Source organism: Tenrec ecaudatus, unplaced genomic scaffold (genome assembly GCF_050624435.1).
Source record: "Tenrec ecaudatus isolate mTenEca1 unplaced genomic scaffold, mTenEca1.hap1 Scaffold_474, whole genome shotgun sequence".
Taxonomy (NCBI): domain Eukaryota; kingdom Metazoa; phylum Chordata; class Mammalia; order Afrosoricida; family Tenrecidae; genus Tenrec; species Tenrec ecaudatus.
Genome location: NW_027459383.1, coordinates 115,097 through 129,483, shown reverse-complemented (window position 1 = coordinate 129,483; position 14,387 = coordinate 115,097).

The window sequence follows — 14,387 nt, the reverse complement described above, 5'->3', positions numbered from 1 at the left end:
CTAAACTGCCCTACGAGCTTAGGGGAACTAACTCAACCAGGATTGTCCCTCATCCAATTTGACATTGCTCCCCAGCCTGCTGGGGCTCAGTGGTTCAGTGTTAGGGTCCCTTGTCTAGATACCAGGGCTGGCATGGAGAAAGTCATTCCTCTGCAGCCTTCTAGTGTGTGGGGGAAGATATTAGTGTTAAGCCTTGGCAGGAAATTGGTGGATTTTCCTGGCAGCCACATTCTTAATAACCATTTACTGGATACTTATTATATTCTGAGGGTAAATTGTGGTTCAGTTGTAGAATTCTCCTTTTCCATGTGGGAGATCTGGGTTTGAGTCCAAGACAATGCAACTCATGTGCATCCAACACTCATTTGTCAGGGGGATGCTTGGTTATTGCTGTGGTACTGAACTGATTTCTGTGTTGCTATGATACTGAAATGGGGAAGCTTGGTTGGGTGCGGCTATGAGACTGAACCTGTTTCTGTGATGTGTCCAGACTAAGATGAGCGATGAAGAAGAGCCTGGTATTCTACTTCTGAAAACCAATTAACGAAAACCCCTGTGAATCACAATCTGATGCACAACCAAAGAGATGGTGCAGGACCAGGGAGAATATTGCCCATGGAGTCACTGGGAGCTGGTTGTCACAGTGAGTTGGACTGGAGGCTGACTCAACAGCAGCTAACAACCATTGTGTTCCAGGCACTCGATTTGCTTTAAAAATCTAGCTCAGCCTTCTGGTACAGGGAAGTGATTAATCATGCCTACTTTATAGCACACCGTGAACCCTGATAAATGTCAGGCCCTGCTTGTGTTTTGTCCCTCCTTTTCCACATTCACATCACTTCCATTCCCCTCTTCAGACTAGTACCCCCTGCTGGGTGCTTGGTGTGTGTGTGTGTCCTTATAGGCATACAGCCATGTGCACTAGACCATGCTGCCATGTGCACTAGACCATGCTGCTTGGTGAATGGGCTTTCAGCTTCCATGAATGGTACTGCAATATAAATCTCATTCAGTTTCTGACCTTTTCAACTCCTTGCAATGTCATTAAGAGTTATTGCCATGCTGCATATCAATTGCATGTGCTGCTGCGTGCCACTTGGTCATGAGCAATCATCATCTTTCTTTTGTTTCCTTCTTCAGTTGTCTGTTGATTGGCATCCAATTCGGCTCCAACTCTTCTCTACTGCAGGTATCATCTTGGTGACCATTCTTGTAAAAATGCCCCAAGGGCCCTGTGAATTAGATAAATAGCTTGGCCTATATACCCAGGAATTATGCGTTGGGCTGCTAACCCCAAGGTGAGCAGTTCCAACCCACCAGCTATTCCATGGAGCAAAGAGAGGCTGTCTGCTGTCATAAGAATTTAGTTTTGTAAACCTATAGCAGCAATTCTACTGTGCCTTGTAGGGTTGCTAATGAGGAAGAATCAACTGGGGTTCTGTTTGTTTTTATACATCCAGGAGAGAGCTTTGATGGGGGAGATATTAAGTGCTTGGCTGCTAACCCAAAGGTCAGTAGTTTGAAGCCGTCTTCCACACACTGTGGGATAAAGGCATGGCTGTCTACTTCCCAATAGAAGCCTTGAAAGCATCATGGGACCATTCAGCTTTGTTTGATAGGGTCATGAGGAATGAAAGTCAACTCAGTGATTGCGCTTCTTTGGTTGTATGCCCAGGAGGGGCTCACTAGGTCCCAGGGTCCATTCAATGGGCTTTCACTAAGCTCTGCCAGATTGCTGTGCAGCAAACCTGCATCATTAGCAGTGTTTCTCTGCTTTCCCCGGATCTCCAATGACACTTGGTATGTTTGTCTTTCTAACTGTTGCCCGTTTGATGATTTTAAAAGGTCAAGCACAATAAACTCATCTATCCCAGGCACTTTATGGTTCTGTAGCAGATTCTTAGGATTGCCATGCCACATTCCTTTGACCCATCTCTGACACCATCTCACTGCCTTCCAGTCAATACCGACTCATAGCGATCCTGTGGGGCAGTGTACAATTGCCCCCTGCGAGTTTCAAACACTACAACTCTTTATTGGAGTAGAAAACCCCATCTTTCTTCCTTGGAGCTAGTAGTTTTGAACTGCTGACCTTGAAGTTAGCAAACCAACTTGTAACCACTGCACTTCCAGGGCTCCTCCTGATATCCATCATAGCAGTGGCGAACGGCTCTATGTAAGTGCAGGCTCCTGCTGAAATGGTGTCTTATCACAACTGTGCAGCACGCAGCTCTCCATGTCCTTCTGCCTCGAAGCCTTTTCAAAGGCATGGAAAGCCAAACCCAGGAAGGTAGGAGAGGTCACCTTACTAGGAGGAATGCTCAACACCACTACAGGCGAAGAAGAGCCCAGCCTCCTGTTTCTGGTAGACAATTCTAGGACAGAACCCATGTTGCTCAGAAGTCCTGGGGGAATCAAGCTCCTGTATCCTACATTAAAAGCCTCAACACCCCGTTCCCATTGTGATTGCTTCTCCCCCTAACTCAGTCTTGCGTCTGCTTTCCTATTCCCACTCCCTGCCATCAGATCTCAAATAGACTCCCTGCACCCAGGCCTGAGGAATAAGCTCGGCATGCAAGGGCACTCAATCCAAGACACACACATTACTCTGAATCTCCAAAACAACCCTGTGGGCTACGTGTGTAATCCCCAGTTCACAGATGAGAAATGGATTGAAAAACAGTGACACACCCAAGATCACACAGGCCAGGGTTCAAGTCTGTGTCTATCAGTTATTCTTTTATTCAAGTATGCCAGAGAAGACTGGGTCTTAACACTTGAGCAATCTTCTTGGAAGAATAAGGCAAACTACAGAAAACACAAAATGAATATCGCATTTGTTCGTTTATCCATTTGCAAAAGACATAATACCTATAGTGCTAAGAATAGTATTCAAAGTACCTATTACTACCCCCTCAAAGCTTACATACTAGTCACCAAACTCAAACAAATACAATGCTATCAAGTTGATTACAACTTATAGCAACCCCATATAGGGCTTCCAAGACTATAAATCTTTACAGAAGCAGAGAGCTTCACTTTTCTCCCCCTGAGTGACTGGTGCATTTGAACTACTGACCTTGTGGTTAGCAGCCCATTGCTAAATGATTAGTTCCATAATCATTACGCTTACTTAACTCTACATTCTTTTAATTATTTCTCTATCAGTCCAAATTGCATCTGGCTACATGGGAAAAAACAAACCGACTCTAGTGGTCTAATCACAAAAGCTTAATTTTTCTTATATTAACACCAAAAATACCAAACCAGTTGCCACTGAATTGATTCTGATTTACAGTTACCCCATATGATTCAGGGTAGAACTGTGCCCCATGAGGTTTTCAAGGGCTGAATTTTTAAATGTAGATTGCCAGGTTTTTCTTCCAAGGCATCTTTGTCTTAGCAGTGAATTGTGTTAACCCTTTGCACCACACAGGGGTTTGTCTTATACAACAGTAAGTCTTGAAATAGGTAGCCTAGGTCTGGCGTATTTGCTCAGGGACTCATCTTGGATATAGGAGAATGCATGCTTTTTGGTCTGCCAAACTCATGTAACCTATGTGACTCTCTCATCTTTCAATATTCTGACTAGGGAGCATGACAGCAGAAGAGCCAAGGACAAAAATGAAATGGGTTATGCCAGACAAGTGTTTTGCCTTAAACAACAACAAAAACTTTCTTGGGAGTCCTACTCAGTATCTTTCACCTACACATATTTGGCCCAAACTGGGTCAAATGCTTATGCATAGCTGCAAGGGAGCCTAGGAGTGAGCGATTTAAGTAGGTACATTATCACCCTAAACAAAATTGAGCTTCTATTAGTAGTAAGAATGAGAAAAATGGATACTGTTTAGGCATATAGCAGGGTTGGATAGAATTCTATTTTGTGTCTTAATTTACATTTTGAATGAACTCAGAAAAAGTCATAGAGAGTAGAACAAAGGGATGGATGTGCATCCAACCACCTCAACTACTCATTTCTTTTCATGCTCTCCCTCTAGCTTCCCTGAATAGTTCTTGGTTACACATTGGGCTGCTAATTGCACGGTCGGTAATTTGAAATCACCGGCTGCTCTTCGGGAGAAAGATGGGACTCTACTCTGTAAAGAGGTACAGTCTCAGAACTTCACAGGTACAATTTTACCCATGTCCTGTAGGGTCGATATGAGTTAGCATTGATTCAATGGCAGTGAGCTTGGTTTGGATAGATCTGTGGAATCTTAGGATGGAATAGTTTGAATACACAGAAAAAAATTCAGTGGAATCATAACCCTCTAAATAATTACCCTCTAAAGCCACAAAGATCAACTGTGTCCAGCATGGTGACAGTTTAGCATATGCCATGGGGACATTGCTCATATCCCAGTGTTGTTAATCAACAAAAACTCACGCACTGCCACTTATAGTGACCCTATGCACAATAGAATAAAAGCCTTTCTAGTCCTGTGACATCCTCACAATGGTCATATTTTAGCCTATTGTTACAGCCACTGTGTTGATCCATCTCATTCAGGGCTTACCTGTTTTTTGACGATGCTCTACCAAGTGTTTTGTCCTTTTCTAGGGACTAATTTCTCCTGATACCATGTTCAAAGTATATGAAATGGAGTTTTACCATCCTCACTTCTAAAATACATTCTGGCTGTACTTCTTCCGGGATAGACCTCTTTGTTCTGCTGGGCATTCATGGTATATTCAATATTATTTGCAACATCATATTTTAAAGGCATCATCATATTTTCTTCAGTCTTCCTTATTTATGTTCCATCTTTCACATGCATATGTCAAACATTACCATCAAGTCTATTCTTATTCATAGTGACCATCTAGGGTTTCCAAGGCTGTAAATCTTTACAGGGTCAAATAGCTTCCTCTTTCTTCTGTGGAGCAGCAAGTGGGTTGAACCACCAACCTTGATGTTAGTCATTCAACCCATACCAGACACTGAAATTAAGACTCCTTTCACATGCATCTAAGGTGATTAAAAATATCAAGGCTAAAAGCAGGCATAATTTGCTAATCCCCAGAGTAAAACATTTGCTCTTTCACATTTTAAAGAGGTCTTTTACAACAGATTTTTCCAATGAAATACGTTGATTTATTGACTGCTGCTTCTGTGAGTATTGATTGTGGGTCCAAGTAAAATAGGGTTTAGCTACATTTCTCTATTTGTAATGATGTTGTGTGTTTATATTTGTCAAGTTGAGAAGACATTTGTATTCTTAGTGTTGAAGACTAATTCATACTGAAGGTGTACTATATGAGCTTTATCAGTAAGTACTTCAAGGCCTATTGACTTTCAGCCAGCAAGATTGGGTCATCTGCATAATACAGGTTGTTAATGATTCTTCCTCCAATCCAGATGCCTCAACTTCTTCATACAGAGCAGCTTCTCAGATTATTTGAATAAGTATAGTGTGATAGATAGGTAGGTTTATAGTGCCAACCTGGCCAATAAGAACATGTGGGATTAATAAGTTCGCAGTTTGATTCGTGGGCAAAGAGATAAATGGCTCAGCAAGCCACACCTATCTCTCAGTTGCTCTCTGGTGATCAGACCAGTGTGTGGCTGCCTTACCTAGTTCTGCAGTTTGCTGCCTGGCTGTACTGCCATATTTACTGTTGCATGGAAGTGAGTTAAACTGAGTCCTCTGTACTGCTATGTGGACTAATTAGCTGTTATATTCCTTCGTGTTCTATCTATCTATCAAATCATAAATGTCCTGGTTTTGTTTCTCTAGAGAACCCTGTCTAACACATATGGTGAAAGGATATAACCACAACACACACTCTCCTGATTTTAAACCACGCACTATCCACTTGTTCTATTCGAACCACTTCCTGTTGGTTTGTGTACAGGTACCACAGGAGCACAATTAAATGTACGGGAATTCCCATTGTTCTCATATGTATTCATATGCTACCCAAAGTTTGTTATGATACACAGTAAAATCCTCTGCATAGTCAATAGTACATAAGTAAGCATTTTCCTTGTATCCTCTGTTTTCAGCCAAGGTCCATCTGAAACCAGCATTGATATACCTTGCCTCATGCCCTCTTTTAATACAGCCTGGATTTCTGGCAGCTTCCTGTTGACATATTGCTATAACTACTTTTAAAGGTATCGTCAATAAAATTGTACTTGCATGTCATATTAATGTTATTTTAAATTAATTTGCAAATTTTGTTGCGTCATATTTCTTTAGAATGGACACAAATATTAATCACTTCCAGTTGGTTGGCCAGATAGCTATCTTCCAAATTTCTTGACATGGACTATCACTGCATGAGCGTGTTGAAATATTTCCATTCCTATCCCTTCCTTGCTTTTCACTAATGCTTACATTGCAGCTTCAACTTCCTCTTGGCCTTTTGAACTAGTAGAACCTCAACTAATTCTTGGGAACAGAGACTCTGTACACTCCGTCCATATTCTTTGGATTCTCCCTACATCATTCAATAGTTTGATAAATAATCCTTGAACATTGTAATCCGAGGCTTGGATTTTTTCTTCTGTTCTTTCAATTTATGATATGCTGACCGTACTCATTCCTTTTGCTTTCCTAATTCCAGGTCTTTACATGTTACAATATAATTCTTTACTTTATCTTCTCAAGCTGGCCTTTCAAATTTTTCTGTTCAACTCTTTTATTTCATCATTTCTTCCATTTGCTTTAACTGCTTTAGGTTCAAGAGCAAGTTTCACAGTCTCCTCTGATATCCACTGTAGTATTTTCTTTCTTTCCTGTATTATTAATGATCTTTTTGAGGAGCCCCCAATAAAATGATTTATGATAAATAAATAAATAGCCACAGGTGACATGACAAAAAAAAAAAAAAAGATTGATGACCTTGATGCTATTTCACAAGTCTTCTGGTAGCTGATCATTAATGTTCAATATGTCCGAACCATTCTTGAGATAGGCTCTAAATTCAGGTGAGATATTGTGATAGTAAGGTTTGGTGTCAATTTAGCTTGACCAGGATCTTCAGAAGGTGCAGGTCACACTCTCCTTGGAGGTATGACCTATTTCATAGCTATAAGTAGACTGTGGAGAATGGGCTCACTCTTTTTCTTCCTGATGAAATGACCCTGGACCCTACGTCTGGCTTCTTGGGATGGCAATCACCATGAGACCTGCTGACCCTAAGAGCTGTCTGTGGCCTGCCAACTGCCTGTTGACTTTGGATTCTCCCAACTCTGCCTCCACCAACCTGTGGTTTTCCTGTTTCTTGGGCTATTCCTCCAACAGCTTCAGGAGTCTGGAAGGGCCTCTAGTTTGCATCTGATTTATGGGCTGGAGTTGGACTGGGGTTTCTTGTTGTGTGGACTTCTTAATGTAAAATTCTTTATTGATATAAATTTCCTTCTTCTACATGTATCAGTATCACTGGTTTGTTTCTCTAGAAACCCCAGCCGACCACAGATATAATATAGGCTGTATTTGGGCTCTTTTGCGTTCTTATTTTAATTTTCTTCAGGTTTGACTTGAACTTGCATATTAGTAATTGATAGTCTTTTACATAGTTGGCCCCCGGTCTTGTTTTGTCTCAATGATATTGAGCTTCTCTATCATGTCTTCCCACAGATTTAATCAATTCCATTCCTGTGTTTTCCACATGTATATATGCCGCTCCTGTTGTTGAATAAAGGTGTTTGCAATGAGGAAGTTATTGCTCTTGCAGAATTCTTTCATGCAGTCTTCAGCTTCTTTTCGATCCCCAAAGCCATAGTTTCTAATTATTCTTCCTTCCTTTTTGTTTCCATGTGTGCATTCCAATTGTCAGCAATTATTAATGCATTTTCAGTACATGTGTGGTCAATTTCAGACTAAAGAAGTTGGTACAATTCTTCATTGGCTTTAGTGGTTTGTGAGAAAATTTGAATAATGGTTCTATTAACTGGCCTTCCTTGTGTATGAAGATAGATATTATTCTGTCACAGGCAGCATTGCACTTCAAGATAGATCTAAAAATGCTCTTTTTGAGGATGAAAGAGACATTCTTTTGAATTTGTCATTGTCAGCATAGTCATTCTTATCATTTTAAGATTCAAAGGGACTATTTCAACTCACCAATGCCTAGGATATTGATCTTTATAGGTCAGATTCCGTTTTTTTATGATTTCCAATTTTCCTAGATTCTTATTTTGCACGTTTGATGTTCTGATTATTAATGAATGGTTGCAATGATTTTTCTCATTTTGAATTATAATCCATTAGCAAATGAAGGTGCCAGAAGCTTTAGTACACTTTGTTGCTAGATGCCTTCAAGTCAGTTCTGTCTCATAATAATGCCTACACAACAGAATGAAACATTGCCTGGTCCTACCCCATACTCAAAAATTTTGTTATGTTTGAGTCCATTGTTGTAGGAATTGTCTAGATCCATTTGATCGGGTGTCTTCCTCTTTTTGCAACCCCTCCACTGTAATGTGTATGATGTCCTCCAGGGACTGGTCTGTCCTGATAACATCTGCAAAGTACATGAGATGAAGTCTCGCCATCCTATCTGCCAAGGAACATTTAGCTGCACTTCTTCTCAGACAGATTTGTTTGTTCTTCTCTCCACCCATGGTACTTTCAGTATTTTTTGTCAGTACCTTAATTCAAATGCACCAGTTCTCCTTCAGTCGTTCTCATTCAATGTTCAAATTTCACATGCATAAGGTGTGGCGGAAAATGCCATGCCTTGGGCCAGGCGCAACGTAATCCTAAGTGAAATTCTTGATCTTCAGTACTTTAAAGTGGTTATGTGCAGTAGATTTGCCTAATGCAATATGTTATTTGGTTTTTTGATTGTTGTTTCCATGAGCATTAGTTGTGAATCTAAGCAAGACGAAATCCTTGATAACTTCCATATTTTCTCCATTTATTATGATGTTATCTACAGCTCCTGTTGTGAGGTTTTGAGTTATCATTAAGGTGGACTCTACTTTGAGGAAGCTCTCCTTCTCGGTGATATTTTGATTGTTTTGCAATCTGAGGGGCTCATTTTCTGGCATTATATCAGACAATATTTTACTGCTATGCATAAAGTTTTCAATGGTGAATCCCTCAGAAGTGGACTGATTGTTTTGTCGTCCTGTCAGTTCTTAGTCTGGAAGCTGTGTTGAAATCTGTTCACCGTGGGTGATCCTGCCTGGTATTTGAAGTACTAGTGGACTAACTCCCAGCATCACAGCAAAGCACAAGCTACCACAGTGCAGCAAATTGACAGATGGGGCACGGGAGGGGAGTTGTCATTGTTAGACACTGTTAATTTGGCTCTAACTCATAGCACCCACAGCCTGTTTCCTCACAGTGAATGTTGGAGACCATTTTTGCAGCCAGTATGCCAATTCATCCCATTGAGGACCTTCTTCTTTTTTTCACCACTCCACTTTACCAAGTATGATATCCTTCTCTAGGGACTATGCTCAGCTGTTAACATGTCCAAAGTATGTGATATGAAGTCTTGCCATTCTCACGTCTAGGAAGCATTCTGGCTCTACTTCCGCCAAGAAAGATTTGTTCCTTCTTCTGAAAGTCCATGGAATAATCAATATTCTTCACCAGCATCATAATTCAAAGACATCAACTTTTATTTTATCTTTCATAATTATTGTCCATTTTCAAGTACATATGAGGTGATTGAAAATGCCATAGTATGATAGTTATATAATTTTATGTCAGTTTGAAGATATGTAAAAGTGTAAGGTTGGTATCCAATCTGTCAATCACACCATAGTCTGATGGTGCCTCTTTGTGGCCATGGCCTTCTCATAAGGAGGGCCCTGGGAACCTCCCCTTCTTTTTGCATTCACCTGACTGCTTCCTGCCCACGTTGAGAGCTGCCAGAGTCTTGCCATGCTTCCATCGACCTTGGGTCCACACGACATTGCAATCACTGGCCTTTGACATCCCTGCATTCTGCATCATTGCATGTAACTGCGTAAGTTGGAAAGGAACTTATGGGCTAGTGTTGGACTTATGGACTTGAGTTGGACTGGCCTGGGATATTTCCTTGAAATAGAAATACTATAATGACTTCTTGATTAAAAACTATTTATTGCACATATATGAGTGTCACTTGATTTGTGTCTCTAGTCAGCCTGGATTACATCCAGTTCTCTGCCATCAAGTTGATTCCAACCCTTAGCAACTCTATAGGACAGGGGAGAGATATCCCTGTGGGTTTCCAATACTGGAACTTTGTATGGGAGCAGAACTGCTGATCTTGTGTTGAGCAACCCAACCGGGTTGGTTCTGATGCATTATGTTTGTAACCACTATACCACTAGGGCTCAGCTGTGCCTTATTCCTCAAAGTGACATCTTTTAACACTGGAAATTGGTCTTCAGCAAGATCTACCAGTGTACTCGTTCATATGACTTATTTTCTTTTTACACTGTTTTGATTGTGATGTGAGGGAAAATCTACAGAGTAAATTGATTTTCTTTACAATTCATGCAATGTTTTATGATATTGATTGCAATACCTACAATGCAATACTACTTTTCCTATTCCCTCCCTTTGTTTGCCGTTTCCATTGGTCTTTCGTTCCCATGCCTTCCTGCCTTCTGAGTAACTCCCTGACAAATGCTGGGCTCTGAATTGTACATCGTTGACAGTATAGGTCTCCTATTTGGGGGCTGAAAGTTGAGCCATGGAGGTGAGGTCAGGTGTCAAATGGGAATTCCACTAGTGCCTATCATATCCTAAGGTTAGTCTTCTTATTTTGAGTTCTACATTTTCCCCAGTTGATCCAGGGCCTACTACTGTGAGCACTTTCAGAGCAATCTGCAGTGAGAACCCTATGCTACCTTGGTCTTCTGGACTCAGCGCTGTGGAGCCTGGGCTTCATGTGGTCAGTGAATCCCTTTCATCTTCTTTTGATGCTATCTGTGTAATTCTGTATTTTGAATTTCTCTTCAATTTTTTCAGCTAGTGAAATGCACATGCTTTTCATTTTTGCTGTCCTAATTCCAGGTCTTTGCACCTTTTAATATAATTCTTTATTCCATCTTTTTGAATTCCCCTTTGAAATTTTATGTTCAGCTTCTTTATTCAGCGTCTTTACTTCATCAATTATTTCTATATTTCTCTCTCTCTTTTTCGTACTTCATCATTTCTTTCATTGGCTTCAGCTACTCCACATTCAAGGTGACATCCGTTTTGTCTGTTCTTTAGTTTCTATCTTTTTAATTATCTTTGAATTTCTTTATTTATGATGTTCTTGATATTATTGCAGAACTCGTATCATCTCAGGTGATTTGTGTTCAATGTGTCAACTTTCTTCTTGAAGTAGCCTCTAATTTAGATGAGATATACTCAAATTCATACTTTGACTCTTGGGGACTTGTTTTAATTTTGTTGGAATTCGAGTTGAATTTGCCATTGATGGTTTGTTCCACAGTTCGTCTCCAGTCTCGTGACTGATGATATTGAACTTCTTTATACCGTAAATACTTGAGTATAAGCCGAGATTTTTCAGCACATTTTTTATGCTGAAAAAGCACCCCAGCTTTGGGGGGTAAAATTAGTTGCCTTGGGTTATACTCGAGTATGTATAGTAGATTATTTCAACAGATATAGTTGATTTAATTCCTGTGTATTTCTATCCAATATACATAATCCATGTCTATGGTTACTGTTTACATCCCTGAAAAATAAATGTTCAATCAATAAGCCATCCTTATTGGAAAATTCTATCATGAGATCTCCCATGTGGCTTCCATCCCCATGGCCATATTTTCTAACTAGTGATCCTCCTCCTTAGTTTCCAATTTTTGCATTCAAGTCATCAGTAATCTTGATTGCATGTTTCATCAATTTCAGACTGAAAAGGTTGGTAAAAATCCTCAATGGCTTTATTGTTAGCATTAGTGGTTGGTGTGTAAATTTGAATAATAACTTTATTAATTATTCATCCTTGTAGGTGTAATATATCCTACACCTAACAATGGTGAACATTGGAATCGATGTTGAAACATTCTCTTTTTTAACATGAAAGTCATCCATTCCTTTCAAATTTGTTACTCTGGTATGTAAACCATATTATTGTGACATTCAAAATGGCCAATACCAGTCTATTTCAGTTCAATAACACCTAGAGTGTTTGATCTTTATGTGTTCCATTTTTTCATGGCTTCCAATTTTTCTAGATCCATATTTCATGCATCCCATCTTCTTGTTAGTGGTTATTGCAGTACTGCTGTTTCTTCTCATTTTGAGTCATTGCCACATCAACAAATATAGGTCCTGAAAACTTTATATCACTAAGGTCAACTCTACTTTGAGGAGACAGCTCTTCCCCAATTATATTTTGAGTGTCTTCCAACTTGAGGGGTTCATCATCCTGCACTATATGAAACAATATTCCACTGCTATCAATGTGCTCCACAAACACCACTATTTTTTTCAGATGTAGATTGGCAGGTTATTCTTTCTAGTCTATTTAGCTTGTAAGCTTTTCTGAAAATTTTCCACCACGGGTAACTATGCTTGTGTTTGAAATACCAGTGGTATATCTCACAGGATCATGATGACTTTCAAGTTATGATAGTTCAAGAACCTGACATGTCTGACAACTTGGCATGCTAGCCTAATTCCGAATGGCCAGCACATCTCTCTTCTTGCTTTCTCTAGTTTCTGTAGACCACTGTACCTGAGCATGCATGGCTTAGGAGGTTGTGGAGTTAATTCTTGCTTCCTGGAGTAACCCTTAACCAATGACCCATAGGAGTTGTTGGACAAATAGCCACACTCCCTCACATTCTAGCAGAATAACTAGTGGATTTTCTACAGTGTCTCCAGTAAGATTAACCTTCAGTTGCTCACAATTTTAAATTGTTTGATAATGTACTTTTCATTGGCTGCCTTCTTTCCCTTTTCTATTTCCCATTTCCTTATTGATATCTCCCCCAGAAAATGGCTTAATTAAAACCTTTGTCTCAGGATCTAATCCTATGGGGAACCCAAACTCAATCACACAAGACATTTGTCAAATCATGGACTTAGTGGTTATATCTATTATATGTGTAGGTCATGGAAGAGGAGAATTCATACCATCCCTTTGAATAGTCACTCGGAGTGCCAACTGGGTCCCCAGCATAGATCCTGGACATCAAAACTCACTGTTTCCTGTATCATAACACTTCCTTTTAGACTTCAGTCATTCAAAAAACTCAACAAATAGCTTGCTGTCTCACTTCAAATTTTGTAGTGTGCAAATATGGCTATGTTTTCATTGTGTGTTTAGCCCTGGACAAATCAGCTTTGACCAGGAAGGTGAAGTCATGTGGAAAAACAAACCAAAAACACTAGCAGCTGTGTGTTGTGGAAGAAAACCCTGTGGATGAAGTGCAATTTTTAGGGAACAGAGACCAGTAAGATAAACCAATAAGTGTCCACTGTTCTGATGTTAAGGAGAACCCTGGTGAGGCAGTAATTAAGCACTTAAGGGCTAATCAATCAGCAGTTCAAACCCACCATCTTCCCCAAGGAAGAGTTACGATGTGGCAGTCTGACCCCCTTAAGATTTACATTTATTACCACTACCAACTGATCTGAGAGGGATAGCATTAGGGGATCCTGGATTGCATTCTTAACGAGCTCTAATGGCAGAGTGGACTCCTCATTGATCTCCTAACCGCAAAGAAAGTGGTTCTAACCTATCAGTTGGTCCATGTGAGAAATATGAGTTTGTCTGCTCTGGTAAAGATTTAAGCCTTGGAAAAATCAAAGGGTGAAGTTCTATTCTATCTTGTAGGGTCTCTATGAGTCAGCTTCAACACAATGATAATGAGTTTGCTTTGGAATTTTGGGATAGAATAGGAGAAATATGTGCAACAAAGTTTAAACTTATTTTAAATGTTCAGTGGTATTGCTCAGAGAGAGATTCTTGGAACCCACAAGACTGTTGTCCTTAGGCACCTTCAGATCTGGAACTGAACTCACTCCCTTGGCTCAATCTTCAGCCAAACAATAGGTAGATCTATAAGGTAAAAAGTAACACTAATCAACTATTTGAATCAAAAGGATATAATTTATTCAAAGATAAAGTTCAGAAGGGTCAGGAAAGAAGGGGGAATGGAAACAGGAAATACAAGGAGGAAGTGCGATAAGTGATATTACGTTGAGCAGATTGCAGTCAATATCATGAAGCAAAATATGTGTGAACTGTCAAATGGAAAACGGATGTATTCTGTAAACCTTCACCCAACTCACAATAAAGAGATTTTTTGTCAGCCTTGGAAACCTATGAGGCAATACTATTCTGTCCTATAGGGTACCCATGAGTTGAAATTAACTCAGTGGCAATGGGATATTGATACTGATGCTTTCTGCCGATTCTAAAAAATAGGGTTATTAGCAATTATTGTGGAAATAGCATGAATGAGACTA